The sequence below is a fragment of the Chiloscyllium plagiosum genome, unplaced genomic scaffold (genome assembly GCF_037043375.1).
Source record: "Chiloscyllium plagiosum isolate Xiang-an unplaced genomic scaffold, Cpla_swu_hap1 HiC_scaffold_8, whole genome shotgun sequence".
In the NCBI taxonomy this organism is placed as follows: domain Eukaryota; kingdom Metazoa; phylum Chordata; class Chondrichthyes; order Orectolobiformes; family Hemiscylliidae; genus Chiloscyllium; species Chiloscyllium plagiosum.
The window spans coordinates 118,216,488-118,229,583 of NW_028270146.1; positions in this window are offsets into that span (position 1 = coordinate 118,216,488).

The following is a 13,096-nucleotide window of genomic DNA, read 5'->3' on the forward strand; positions in this document are numbered from 1 at the left end:
TTTAGTTCTGAGGGAGGACTGCACTGTCAGGAGTTTAGTTCTGAGGGAGGGCCGCACTGTCAGGAGTTTAGTAATGACATAGGGCCACACTGTCAGTAGTTTAGTACTGACGTAGGGGCTCACTGTCAGATGATTAGTACTGAGGGAGGGCCACACTGTCAGGAGTTTAGTTCTGATGGAGGGCCACACTGTCAGGCGTTTAGTTCTAAGGGAGCGCCGACATGTCAGGAGTTTAGTTCTGAGGGTGGGCCACACTGTCAGGAGTTTAGTTCAGAGGTTGGGCCACACTGTGAAGTGTTTAGGACTGAGTGGGGGCCGCGCTTTCAGGATTTTAGTTCTGAGTGATGGCCATAGTGTCAGGAGTTTAGTTCTGAGGGAGGGTCGCACTGTCAGGAGTTTAGTACTGAGTGAGGGTCACACTGTCAGGAGTTTAGTTCTGAGGGAGGGTCGCACTCTCAGCAGTTTAGTACTGAGGGAGGGCCGCACTGTCAGGAGCTTAGTACAGAGGGAGGGCCGCACTTCCAGCTGATTAGTAAAGAGGGAGGGCCACACTGTCAGATGTTTAGAACTGAGGGAGGGCCGCACTGTCAAGAGTTTAGTTCTGAGGGAGGGCCGCACTGTCAGCATTTTAGCTCTGAGGGAGGGTCACACTGTCAGGTGTTTGGTACTGGGCGAGGGACCGCATGGTAAGGAGTATAGTACTGAGGAAGGGTCGCACTGTCAGGAGTTTAATACTGAGGGAAGGTCACACTATCAGGAGTTTGGAACAGAGGGAGGGCCACCCTTTCAAGAATTTAGTTCTGATGGAGGGCCACACTGTCAGGTGTTTAGTACTAAGGGAGGGCGCAACTGTCAGGAGATTGGTTCTGAGGGTGGGCCGCAATGTCAGGAGTTTGGTTCTGAGGGAGGGCCGCACTGTCAGGAGTTTAGTACAGAGGGAGGGCCGCACTGTCAGGAGTTTAGTACAGAGGGAGGGCCGCACTTCCAGCTGATTAGTAAAGAGGGAGGGCCACACTGTCAGATGTTTAGTACTGAGGGAGGGCCGCACTGTCAGCAGTTTAGTTCTGAGGGAGGGCCGCACTGTCAGTATTTTAGCTCTGAGGGAGGGTCACACTGTTAGGTGTTTTGTACTGGGCGAGTGACCGCATGGTAAGGAGTATAGTACAGAGGAAGGGTCGCACTGTCAGGAGTTTAATACTGAGGGAAGGTCACACTATCAGGAGTTTGGAACTGAGGGAGGGCCACCCTTTCAAGTATTTAGTTCTGATGGAGAGCCACACTGTCAGGTGTTTAGTACTAAGGGAGGGCGCAACTGTCAGGAGATTGGTTCTGAGGGAGGGCCGCACTGTCAGGAGTTTAGTACAGAGGGATGGCCGCACTGTCAGGAGTTTAGTTCTGAGGGAGGGACGCACTGCCAGGAGTTTAGTACTGAGGGAGGGCCACACTGTCAGGTGTTTAGTACTCAGGGAGGGCCGCACTGTCATGTGTTTGGATCTGAGGGAGGGCGCAACTGTCAGGAGATTGGTTCTGAGGGAGGGCCGCAATGTCAGGAGTTTGGTTCTGAGGGAGGGCCGCACTGTCAGGAGATTAGTACAGATGGAGGGCCGCACTGTCAGGAGTTTAGTTCTGAGGGAGGGACGCACTGTCAGGAGTTTAGTACTGAGGGAGGGCCACACTGTCAGGTGTTTAGTACTCAGGGAGGGCCGCACTGTCATGTGTTTAGTACTGAATGAGGGCCGGATGCTCAGGAGTTTAGTACTGAGGGAGGGCCGCATGCTCAGGAGTTTAGTACTGAGGGAGGGCCGCACGGTCAGGAGTTTAGTTCTAATGAAGGGCCGCACTGTCAGGAGTTAACTACTGAGGGAGGGCCACAATATCAGTAGTTTAGGTCTGAGGGAGGGCCGACCTGTCAGGAGTTTAGTTCTGAGGGAAGGCGGCTCTCTCAGGAGTTTAGTACTGAGGGAGGACCACCCTCTCAGGAGTTTAGTACAGTGGGAGTGCCGCACTGTCAGGTGTTTAGTACTGAGGGAGGGCCGCAGTGTCATGATTTTAGTTCTGAGGGAGGGCCGCACTGTTAGGAGTTTAGTACTGAGGGAGGGCCACACTGTCAGGTGTTTAGTACTCAGGGAGGGCCGCACTGTCATGTGTTTGGATCTGAGGGAGGGCGCAACTGTCAGGAGATTGGTTCTGAGGGAGGGCCGCAATGTCAGGAGTTTGGTTCTGAGGGAGGGCCGCACTGTCAGGAGTTTAGTACAGATGGAGGGCCGCACTGTCAGGAGTTTAGTTCTGAGGGAGGGACGCACTGTCAGGAGTTTAGTACTGAGGGAGGGCCACACTGTCAGGTGTTTAGTACTCAGGGAGGGCCGCACTGTCATGTGTTTAGTACTGAATGAGGGCCGGATGCTCAGGAGTTTAGTACTGAGGGAGGGCCGCATGCTCAGGAGTTTAGTACTGAGGGAGGGCCGCACGGTCAGGAGTTTAGTTCTAATGAAGGGCCGCACTGTCAGGAGTTAACTACTGAGGGAGGGCCACAATATCAGTAGTTTAGGTCTGAGGGAGGGCCGACCTGTCAGGAGTTTAGTTCTGAGGGAAGGCGGCTCTCTCAGGAGTTTAGTACTGAGGGAGGACCACCCTCTCAGGAGTTTAGTACAGTGGGAGTGCCGCACTGTCAGGTGTTTAGTACTGAGGGAGGGCCGCAGTGTCATGATTTTAGTTCTGAGGGAGGGCCGCACTGTTAGGAATTTAGTTCTGAGGGAGAGACGCACTGTCAGGAGTTTTGTACTGAGGGAGGGCCACACTGTCAGGTGTTTAGTACTGGGCGAGGGCCGCATTGTCAGGAGTATAGTACAGAGGAAGGGTCGCACTGTCAGGAGTTTGGTTCTGAGGGAGGGCCGCACTGTCAGGTGATTAGTACTGAGGGAGGGCCACACTGTCAGGAGTTTAGTTCTGAAGGAGGGCCACACTCTCAGGAGTTTAGTACAGAGGGAGGGCCGCCCTGTCAGGTGTTTAGTACTGAATGAGGGCCGCATTGTCAGGTGTTTAGTACTGAGGGAGGGCCGCACTCTCAGTAGTTTAGTACTGAGGGAGGGCCGCACGGTCAGTAGTAAAGTACTGAGGGAGGGCCGGATTGTCAGTATTTTAGTTCTGAGGGTATGCCGCACTGTCAGTAGTTTTGTCCCGGGGGAGGGCCGCATTGTCAGGTGTTTAGTACAGAGGGAGGGCCGCACTGTCAGGAGTTTAGTACTGAGGGAGGGCCGCACTGTCAGGTGTTTAGTACTGAGTGAGTGCCGCAGTGTGAGTAGTTTAGTTCTGAGGGAGGGCCGCACTGTCAGGAGATTAGTACAGTAGGATGGCTGCACTGTCAGCTGTGTAGTACTGAGGGAGGGCCGGACTGTCAGGAGTTTAGTTCTGAGGGACGGCCGCATTGTCAGGAGTTTAGTTCTGAGGGAGGGCCACACTGTCAGGAGTTTAGTACTGAGTGAGGGCCACACTGTCAGGCGTTTAGTTCTGAGGGAGGGTCGCACTCTCAGGAGTTTAGTTCTGAGTGAGGGCCACACTGTCAGGAGTTTAGTTCTGAGGGAGGGCCACACTGTCAGGCGTTTAGTTCTGAGGGAGGGTCCCACTCTCAGGAGTTTAGTTCTGAGGGAGGGCCACACTGTCAGGCGTTTAGTTCGGAGGGAGCGCCGACGTGTCAGGAGCTTAGTTCTGAGGGAAGGCCGCACTGTCAAGAGTTTAGTCAGATGGAGGGCCGCACTGTCAGATGTTTAGTACTGAGGGAGGACGCACTGTCAGGAGTTTAGTTCTGAGGGAGGGCCGCACTGTCAGTATTTTAGCTCTGAGGGAGGGTCACACTGTCAGGTGTTTTGTACTGGGCGAGGGACCGCATGGTAAGGAGTATAGTACAGAGGAAGGGTCGCACTGTCAGGAGTTTAATACTGAGGGAAGGTCACACTATCAGGAGTTTGGAACTGAGGGTGGTCCACCCTTTCAAGTATTTAGTTCTGATGGAGGGCCACACTGTCAGGTGTTTAGTACTAAGGGAGGGCCGCACTGTCAGGAGATTGGTTCTGAGGGTGGGCCGCAACTGTCAGGAGATTGGTTCTGAGGGAGGGCCGCAATGTCAGGAGTTTAGTTCTGAGGGAGGGCTGCACTGTCAGAAGTTTAGTACAGATGGAGGGCCGCACTGTCAGGAGTTTAGTACAGAGGGATGGCCGCACTTCCAGGTGATTAGTAAAGAGGGAGGGCCACACTGTCAGGAGTTTAGTTCTGAGGGAGGGACGCACTGTCAGGAGTTTAGTACTGAGGGAGGGCCACACTGTCAGGTGTTTAGTACTCAGGGAGGGCCGCACTGTCATGTGTTTAGTACTGAATGAGGGCCGCACGCTCAGGGGTTTAGTACTGAGGGAGGGCCGCATGCTCAGGAGTTTAGTACTGAGGGAGGGCCGCAGTGTCATGATTTTAGTTCTGAGGGAGGGCCGCACTGTCAGGAATTTAGTTCTGAGGGAGAGACGCACTGTCAGGTGTTTTGTACTGAGGGAGGGCCACACTGTCAGGTGTTTAGTACTGGGCGAGGGCCGCATTGTCAGGAGTATAGTACAGAGGAAGGGTCGCACTGTCAGGAGTTTGGTTCTGAGGGAGGGCCGCACTGTCAGGTGATTAGTACTGAGGGAGGGCCACACTGTCAGGAGTTTAGTTCTGAAGGAGGACCACACTCTCAGGAGTTTAGTACAGAGGGAGGGCCGCAAGGTCAGGTGTTTAGTACTGAATGAGGGCCGCATTGTCAGGTGTTTAGTACTGAGGGAGGGCCGCACTCTCAGTAGTTTAGTACTGAGGGAGGGCCGCACGGTCAGTAGTAAAGTACTGAGGGAGGGCCGGATTGTCAGTATTTTAGTTCTGAGGGTGTGCCGCACTGTCAGTAGTTTTGTCACGGGGGGGGCCGCACTGTCAGGTGTTTAGTACTGAGTGAGTGCCGCAGTGTGAGTAGTTTAGTTCTGAGGGAGGGACGCACTGTCAGGAGATTAGTACAGTAGGATGGCCGCACTGTCAGCTGTGTAGTACCGAGGGAGGGCCGCACTGTCAGGAGTTTAGTTCAGAGGTTGGGCCACACTGTTAAGTGTTTAGTACTGAGTGGGGGCCGCACTGTCAGGGTTTTAGTTCTGACTGATGGTCATAGTGTCAGGAGTTTAGTTCTGAGGGAGGGTCGCACTCTCAGGAGTTTAGTACTGAGTGAGGGCCACACTGTCAGGAGTTTAATTCTGAGGGAGGGTCGCACTCTCAGGAGTTTAGTTCTGAGGGAGGGCCACACTGTCAGGCGTTTAGTTCTGAGGGAGCGCCGACGTGTCAGGAGCTTAGTTCTGAGGGAAGGACGCACTGTCAAGAGTTTAGTCAGATGGAGGGCCGCACTGTCAGGTGTTTAGTACTGAGGGAGGGCCGCACTGTCAGGAGTTTAGTTCTGAGGGAGGGACGCACTGTCAGTATTTTAGCTCTGAGGGAGGGTCACACTGTCAGGTGTTTAGTACTGGGCGAGGGACCGCATGGTAAGGAGTATAGTACAGAGGAAGGGTCGTACTGTCAGGAGTTTAATACTGAGGGAAGGTCACACTATCAGGAGTTTGTAACAGAGGGAGGTCCACCCTTTCAAGAATTTAGTTCTGATGGAGGGCCACACTGTCAGGTGTTTAGTACTAAGGGAGGGCGCAACTGTCAGGAGATTGGTTCTGAGGGTGGGCCGCAATGTCAGGAGTTTGGTTCTGAGGGAGGGCCGCACTGTCAGGAGTTTAGTACAGAGGGAGGGCCGCACTGTCAGGAGTTTAGTACAGAGGGAGGGCCGCACTTCCAGCTGATTACTAAAGAGGGAGGGCCACACTGTCAGATGTTTAGTACTGAGGGAGGGCCGCACTGTCAGGAGTTTAGTTCTGAGGGAGGGCCGCACTGTCAGTATTTTAGCTCTGAGGGAGGGTCACACTGTTAGGTGTTTTGTACTGGGCGAGGGACCGCATGGTAAGGAGTATAGTACAGAGGAAGGGTCGCACTGTCAGGAGTTTGGTTCTGAGGGAGGGCCGCACTGTCAGGTGATTAGTACTGAGGGAGGGCCACACTGTCAGGAGTTTAGTTCTGAAGGAGGGCCACACTCTCAGGAGTTTAGTACAGAGGGAGGGCCGCCCTGTCAGGTGTTTAGTACTGAATGAGGGCCGCATTGTCAGGTGTTTAGTACTGAGGGAGGGCCGCACTCTCAGTAGTTTAGTACTGAGGGAGGGCCGCACGGTCAGGAGTAAAGTACTGAGGGAGGGCCGGATTGTCAGTATTTTAGATCTGAGGGTGTGCCGCACTGTCAGTAGTTTTGTCCCGGGGGGGGGCCGCATTTTCAGGTGTTTAGTACAGAGGGAGGGCCGCACTGTCAGGCCACACTCTCAGGAGTTTAGTTCAGAGGTTGGCCCACACTGTTAAGTGTTTAGTACTGAGTGGGGGCCGCGCTGTCAGGGTTTTAGTTCTGACTGATGGTCATAGTGTCAGGAGTTTAGTTCTGAGGGAGGGTCGCACTCTCAGGAGTTTAGTACTGAGTGAGGGCCACACTATCAGGAGTTTAGTTCTGAGGGAGGGTCGCACTTTCAGGAGTTTAGTTCTGAGGGAGGGCCGCACTGTCAGTATTTTAGCTCTGAGGGAGAGTCACACTGTCAGGTGTTTAGTACTGGGCGAGGGACCGCATGGTAAGGAGTATAGTACAGAGGAAGGGTCGCACTGTCAGGAGTTTGGTTCTGAGGGTGGTCCGCACTGTCAGGTGATTAGTACTGAGGGAGGGCCACACTGTCAGGAGTTTAGTTCTGAAGGAGGGCCACACTCTCAGGAGTTTAGTACAGAGGGAGGGCCGCCCTGTCAGGTGTTTAGTACTGAATGAGGGCCGCATTGTCAGATGTTTAGTACTGAGGGAGGGCCGCACTCTCAGTAGTTTCGTCCTGAGGGAGGGCCGCACGGTCAGGAGTAAAGTACTGAGGGAGGGCCGGATTGTCAGTATTTTAGTTCTGAGGGTGTGCCGCACTGTCAGTAGTTTTGTCCCGGGGGGGGGGCGCATTGTCAGGTGTTTAGTACAGAGGGAGGGCCGCACTGTCAGGAGTTTAGTACTGAGGGAGGGGCGCACTGTCAGGTGTTTAGTACTGAGTGAGTGCCGCAGTGTGAGTAGTTTAGTTCTGAGGGAGGGCTGCACTGTCAGGAGATTAGTACAGTAGGATGGCCGCACTGTCAGCTGTGTAGTACTGAGGGAGGGCCGGACTGTCAGGAGTTTAGTTCTGAGGGACGGCCGCATTGTCAGGAGTTTAGTTCTGAGGGAGGGCCACACTGTCAGGAGTTTAGTTCAGAGGTTGGCCCACACTGTTAAGTGTTTAGTACTGAGTGGGGGCCGCGCTGTCAGGGTTTTAGTTCTGACTCATGGTCATAGTGTCAGGAGTTTAGTTCTGAGGGAGGGTCGCACTCTCAGGAGTTTAGTACTGAGTGAGGGCCACACTGTCAGGAGTTTAGTTCTGAGGGAGGGTCGCACTCTCAGGAGTTTAGTTCTGAGGGAGGGCCACACTGATAGGCGTTTAGTTCTGAGGGAGCGCCGACGTGTCTGGAGCTTAGTTTTGAGGGAAGGACGCACTGTCAGGAGTTTAGTTCTGAGGGAGGGCCGCACTGTCAGTATTTTAGCTCTGAGGGAGAGTCACACTGTCAGGTGTTTAGTACTGGGCGAGGGACCGCATGGTAAGGAGTATAGTACAGAGGAAGGGTCGCACTGTTAGGAGTTTAATACTGAGGGAAGGTCACACTATCAGGAGTTTGGAACAGAGGGAGGGCCACCCTTTCAAGAATTTAGTTCTGATGGAGGGCCACACTGTCAGGTGTTTAGTACTAAGGGAGGGCGCAACTGTCAGGAGATTGGTTCTGAGGGTGGGCCGCAATGTCAGGAGTTTGGTTCTGAAGGAGGGCCGCACTGTCAGGAGTTTAGTACAGAGGGAGGGCCGCACTTCCAGCTGATTAGTAAAGAGGGAGGGCCACACTGTCAGGAGTTTAATTCTGATGGAGGGCCACACTGTCAGGCGTTTAGTTCTGAGGCAGGGCCGACCTGTCAGGAGTTTAGTGCAGAGGGAGGGCCGCAATATCAGTCGTTTAGGTCTGAGGAAGGGCCGACCTGTCAGGAGTTTAGTTCTGAGGGAAGGTGTCTCTCTCAGGAGTTTAGTACTGAGGGAGGACCACCCTGTCAGGAGTTTAGTACAGTAGGAGGGCCGCACTGTCAGGTGTTTAGTACTGAGGGAGGGCCGCACTGTCAGGAGTCTAATACTGAGGGAAGGCCACACTATCAGGAGTTTAGAACTGAGGGAGGGCCACACTGTCATGAATTTAGAACTGAGGGAGGGCCTCACTGTCAGGAGTTTAGTTCTGAGGGAGGGCCGCAGTGTCAGAAATTTAGTACAGAGGGAGGGCCGCACTGTCAGGTGTTAAGTACTGAGGGAGGGCCACCCTTTCAGGAATTTAGTTCTGATGGAGGGCCACACTGTCAGGAGTTTAGTACTGAGGGAGGGCCGCACTGTCAGTAGTGTGGCACTGACGGAGGGCCGCAGTGTCAGGAGTTTAGTGCTGAGTTTGAGCCGCACTGTCAGGTGTTTAGTATTGACGTAGGGCCGCACTGTCAGGAGTTTAGTTCTGAGGGAAGGCCGCACTATCAGGTGTTTAGTACTGAGGGAGGGCCGCACTGTCAGGAGTTGAGTACGGAGGGAGGGCCACACTCTCAGGTGCTTCGTCCTGAGGGAGGGCCGCAATGTCAAGTGTTTAGTACTGACGGAGGCCGCACTGTCAGGAGTTTAGCTCTGATGGAGAGTCACACTGTCAGGAGTTTAGTTGTGAGGTAGGGCCACACTGTCAGTAGTTTGGTTCTGAGGGAGGGCAGCACTGTCAGGAGTTTAGCACTGACGTAGGGCCACACTGTCAGGAGTTTACTACTGACGTAGGGCCGCACTGCCAGGTGATTAGTAAAAAGGGAGGGCCACACTGTCAGGAGTTTAATTCTGATGGAGGGCCATACTGTCAGGCATTTAGTTCTGAGGGAAGGCCGACCTGTCAGGAGTTTAGTACAGAGGGAGGGCTGTACTGTCAGGTGTTTAGTACTGAGGGAGGGCCACCCTTTCAGGAGTTTAGTTCTGAGGGAAGGCCGCACGCACAGGTCTTTAGTACTGAGGGAGGGCCGCACGATCAGGAGTTTAGTTCTAATGAAGGGCCGCACTGTCAGGAGTTTACTACTGAGGGAGGGCCACAATATCAGTAGTTTAGGTCTGAGGGAGGGCCGACCTGTCAGGAGTTTAGTACTGAGGGAGGACTGCACTGTCAGGAGTTTAGTACAGTGGGAGGGCCGCACTGTCAGGTGTTTTGTTCTGAGGGAGGGACGCACTGTCAGGAGTTTAGTTCTGACGGTGGAACGCACTGTCAGGAGTTTTGTACTGAGGGAGGGCCACACTGTCATGAGTTTAGTACTGAGCGAGGGCCGCACGGTAAGGAGGATAGTACAGAGGAAGGGTCGCACTGTCAGGAGGTTAGTACTGAGGGAGGGCCTCACTGTCATAAGTTTGGTTGTGAGGGAGGGCCACAATATCAGTAGTTTAGGTCTGAGGGAGGGCCGACCTGTCAGGAGTTTAGTACTGAGGGAGGACCGCACTGTCAGGAGTTTAGTACTGAGGGAGGGCCGCACTGTCAGGAGTTTAGTTCTGACGGAGGAACGCACTGTCAGGAGTTTTGTACTGAGGGAGGGCCACACGGTAAGGAGTATAGTACAGAGGAAGGGTCGCACTGTCAGGAGTTTAGTACTGAGGGAGGGCCGCACTGTCAGGAGTTTCGTACTGACATATGGCCACACTGTCAGGAGTTTACTATTGACGTAGGGCCGCACTATCAGGTGTTCAGTTCTGAGCGAGGATTAGTACTGAATGAGGACCGCGCTGTGAGGAGTTTAGTTCTGAGGGAAGTCCACACTATGAGGAGTTTAGTACAGAGGGAGGGCCGCACTGTCAGGTGTTTTGTACTGAGGGAGGGCCGACCTGTCAGGAGTTTAGTTCTGAGGGAGGGCCACACTCTCAGGAGTGTAGTACAGAGGGAGGGCCGCACTGTCAGGTGTTTAGTACTGAATGAGGGCCGCATGTTCAGGAGTTTAGTACAGAGGGAGGGCTGCACTGTCAGGTGTTTAGTAGTGAGAGAGGGCCACACGGTGAGGAGTTTAGTACTGAGGGAAGGGCGCACTGTCAGGAGTAAAGTACTGAGGGAGGGCTGCACTGTCAGTATTTTTGTTCTGAGGGAGGGCCACACTGTCAGGAGTTTAGTACTGAGGGAGGGCCACACTGTCAGGTGTTTTTTACAGAGGGAGGGCCGCACTGTCAGATGTTTAGTACTCAGGGAGTGCTGCACCATCAGGAGTTTAGTCCTCAGCGAGGGCTGCATTGTTAGGAGTTTAGTACAGAGGGATGGCCGCACTGTCAGGTGTTTGGTACTGAGGGAGGGCCGCATTGTCAGGAGTTTAGTACTGAGGGAGGGCCGCAGTTTCAGGAGTTTAGTTCTGAGGGAGGACCGCAATGTCAGGTGTTTAGTACTGAGGGAGGGCCGCACTGTCAGGTGTTTAGTACTGAGGGAGTGCCGCAGTGTTAGGAGTTTAGTTCTGAGGGAAGGCCGACCTGTCAGGAGTTTAGTACAGAGGGAGGGCCGTACTGTTAGGTGTTTAGTCCTGAGGGTGGGCCACCCTTTCTGGAGATTAGTACAGAGGGAGGGACGCAGTGTCAGGAGTTTAGTTCTGAGGGCGGTCCGCTTTCTCAGGAGTTTAATACTGTCGGAGGGCTGCACTGACCGGAGTTTATTACTGAGGAAGGGCCGCAGTGTCAGGAGTTTAGTTCAGAGGGAGGGCCACACTGTCAGGAGTTTTGTAGTGAGGGAAGGCCTCACTGTCACGAGTTTAGTTCAGAGGGAGTGCCACACAGTTAAGTGTTTAGTACTGAGTGGGGTCCGCACTGTCAGGATTTTAGTTCTGAGTGATGGCCACACTGTCAGGAGTTTAGTTCTGAGGGAGGGTCGCACTCTCAGGAGTTTCGTAAAGACGTAGGGCCACACTGTCAACAGTTTAGTACTGAGGAAGGGGCCGCAGTTTCTGGAGTTTAGTTCTGAGGGAGGACCGCACTGTCAGGAGTTTAGTTCTGAGGGAGGGCCGCACTGTCAGGAGTTTAGTAATGACATAGGGCCACACTGTCAGTAGTTTAGTACTGACGTAAGGGCGCACTGTCAGGTGATTAGTACTGAGGGAGGGCCACACTGTCAGGAGTTTAGTTCTGATGGAGGGCGCACTGTCAGGTGATTAGTACTGAGGGAGGGCCACACTGTCAGGCGTTTAGTTCCAAGGGAGCGCCGACATGTCAGGAGTTTAGTTCTGAGGGAAGGCCGCACTGTCAAGAGTTTAGTCAGAGGGAGGGCCGCACTGTCAGGTGTTTAGTACTGAATGAGGGCCACACTGTCAGGAGTTTAGTACTGACGTAGGGCCACACTGCCAGGTGATTAGTAAAAAGGGAGGGCCACACTGTCAGGAGTTTAATTCTGATGGAGGGCCACACTGTCAGGCGTTTAGTTCTGAGGGAAGGCCGACCTGTCAGGAGTTTAGTACAGAGGGAGGGCCGTACTGTCAGGTGTTTAGTCCTGAGGGTGGGCCACCCTTTCAGGAGTTTAGTTCTGAGGGAGGGCCGCACTGTCAGGAATTTAGTTCTGAGGGAGGGACGCACTGTCAGGAGTTTAGTTCTGACGGAGGAACGCACTTTCAGGAGTTTTGTACTGAGGGAGGGCCACACTGTCATGAGTTTAGTACTGAGCGAGGGCCGCATGGTAAGGAGGATAGTACAGAGGAAGGGTCGCACTGTCAGGAGGTTAGTACTGAGGGAGGGCCGCACTGTCAGGAGTTTGGTTGTGAGGGAGGGCCACAATATCAGTAGTTTAGGTCTGAGGGAGGGCCGACCTGTCAGGAGTTTAGTACTGAGGGAGGACCACACTGTCAGGAGTTTAGTACAGTGGGAGGGCCGCACTGTCAGGTGTTTAGTACTGAGGGAGGGCCGCACTGTCAGGAATTTAGTTCTGAGGGAGGGACGCACTGTCAGGAGTTTAGTTCTGACGGAGGAACGCACTGTCAGGAGTTTTGTACTGAGGGAGGGCCACACTGTCATGAGTTTAGTACTGAGCGAGGGCCGCGCGGTAAGGAGTATAGTACAAAGGAATGGTCGCACTGTCAGGAGTTTAGTACTGAGGGAGGGCCGCACTGTCAGGAGTTTAGTCCTGACATGTGGCCACACTGTCAGGAGTTTACTATTGACGTAGGGCCGCACTATCAGGTGTTTAGTTCTGAGCGAGGGCCGCACTGTCAGGTGTTTAGTCCTGAGGGAGGGCTGCACTGTCAGGTGATTAGTACTGAATGAGGGCTGCGCTGTGAGGAGTTTAGTCCTGAGGGAGGGCTGCACTGTCAGGTGATTAGTACTGAATGAGGGCCGCGCTGTGAAGAGTTTAGTTCTGAGGGAAGTCCACACTATGAGGAGTTTAGTACAGAGGGAGGGCCGCACTGTCAGGTGTTTTGTACTGAGGGAGGGCCGACCTGTCAGGAGTTTAGTTCTGAGGGAACGCCACACTCTCAGGAGTGTAGTACAGAGGGAGGGCCACACTGTCAGATGTTTAGTACTGAATGAGGGCCGCATGTTCAGGAGTTTAGTACAGAGGGAGGGCTGCACTGTCAGGTGTTTAGTAGTGAGAGAGGGCCACATGGTGAGGAGTTTAGTACTGAGGGAAGGGCGCACTGTCAGGAGTAAAGTACTGAGGGAGGGCCGCACTGTCAGTATTTTTGTTCTGAGGGAGGGCCACACTGTCAGGTGTTTAGTACAGAGGGAGGGCCGCACTGTCAGATGTTTAGTACTCAGGGAGTGCTGCACCATCAGGAGTTTAGTCCTCAGGAAGGGCCGCATTGTTAGGAGTTTAGTTCTGAGGGAAGGCCGCATTGTCAGGAGTTTAGTACTGAGGGAGGGCCGCAGTTTCAGGAGTTTAGTTCTGAGGGAGAACCGCACTGTCA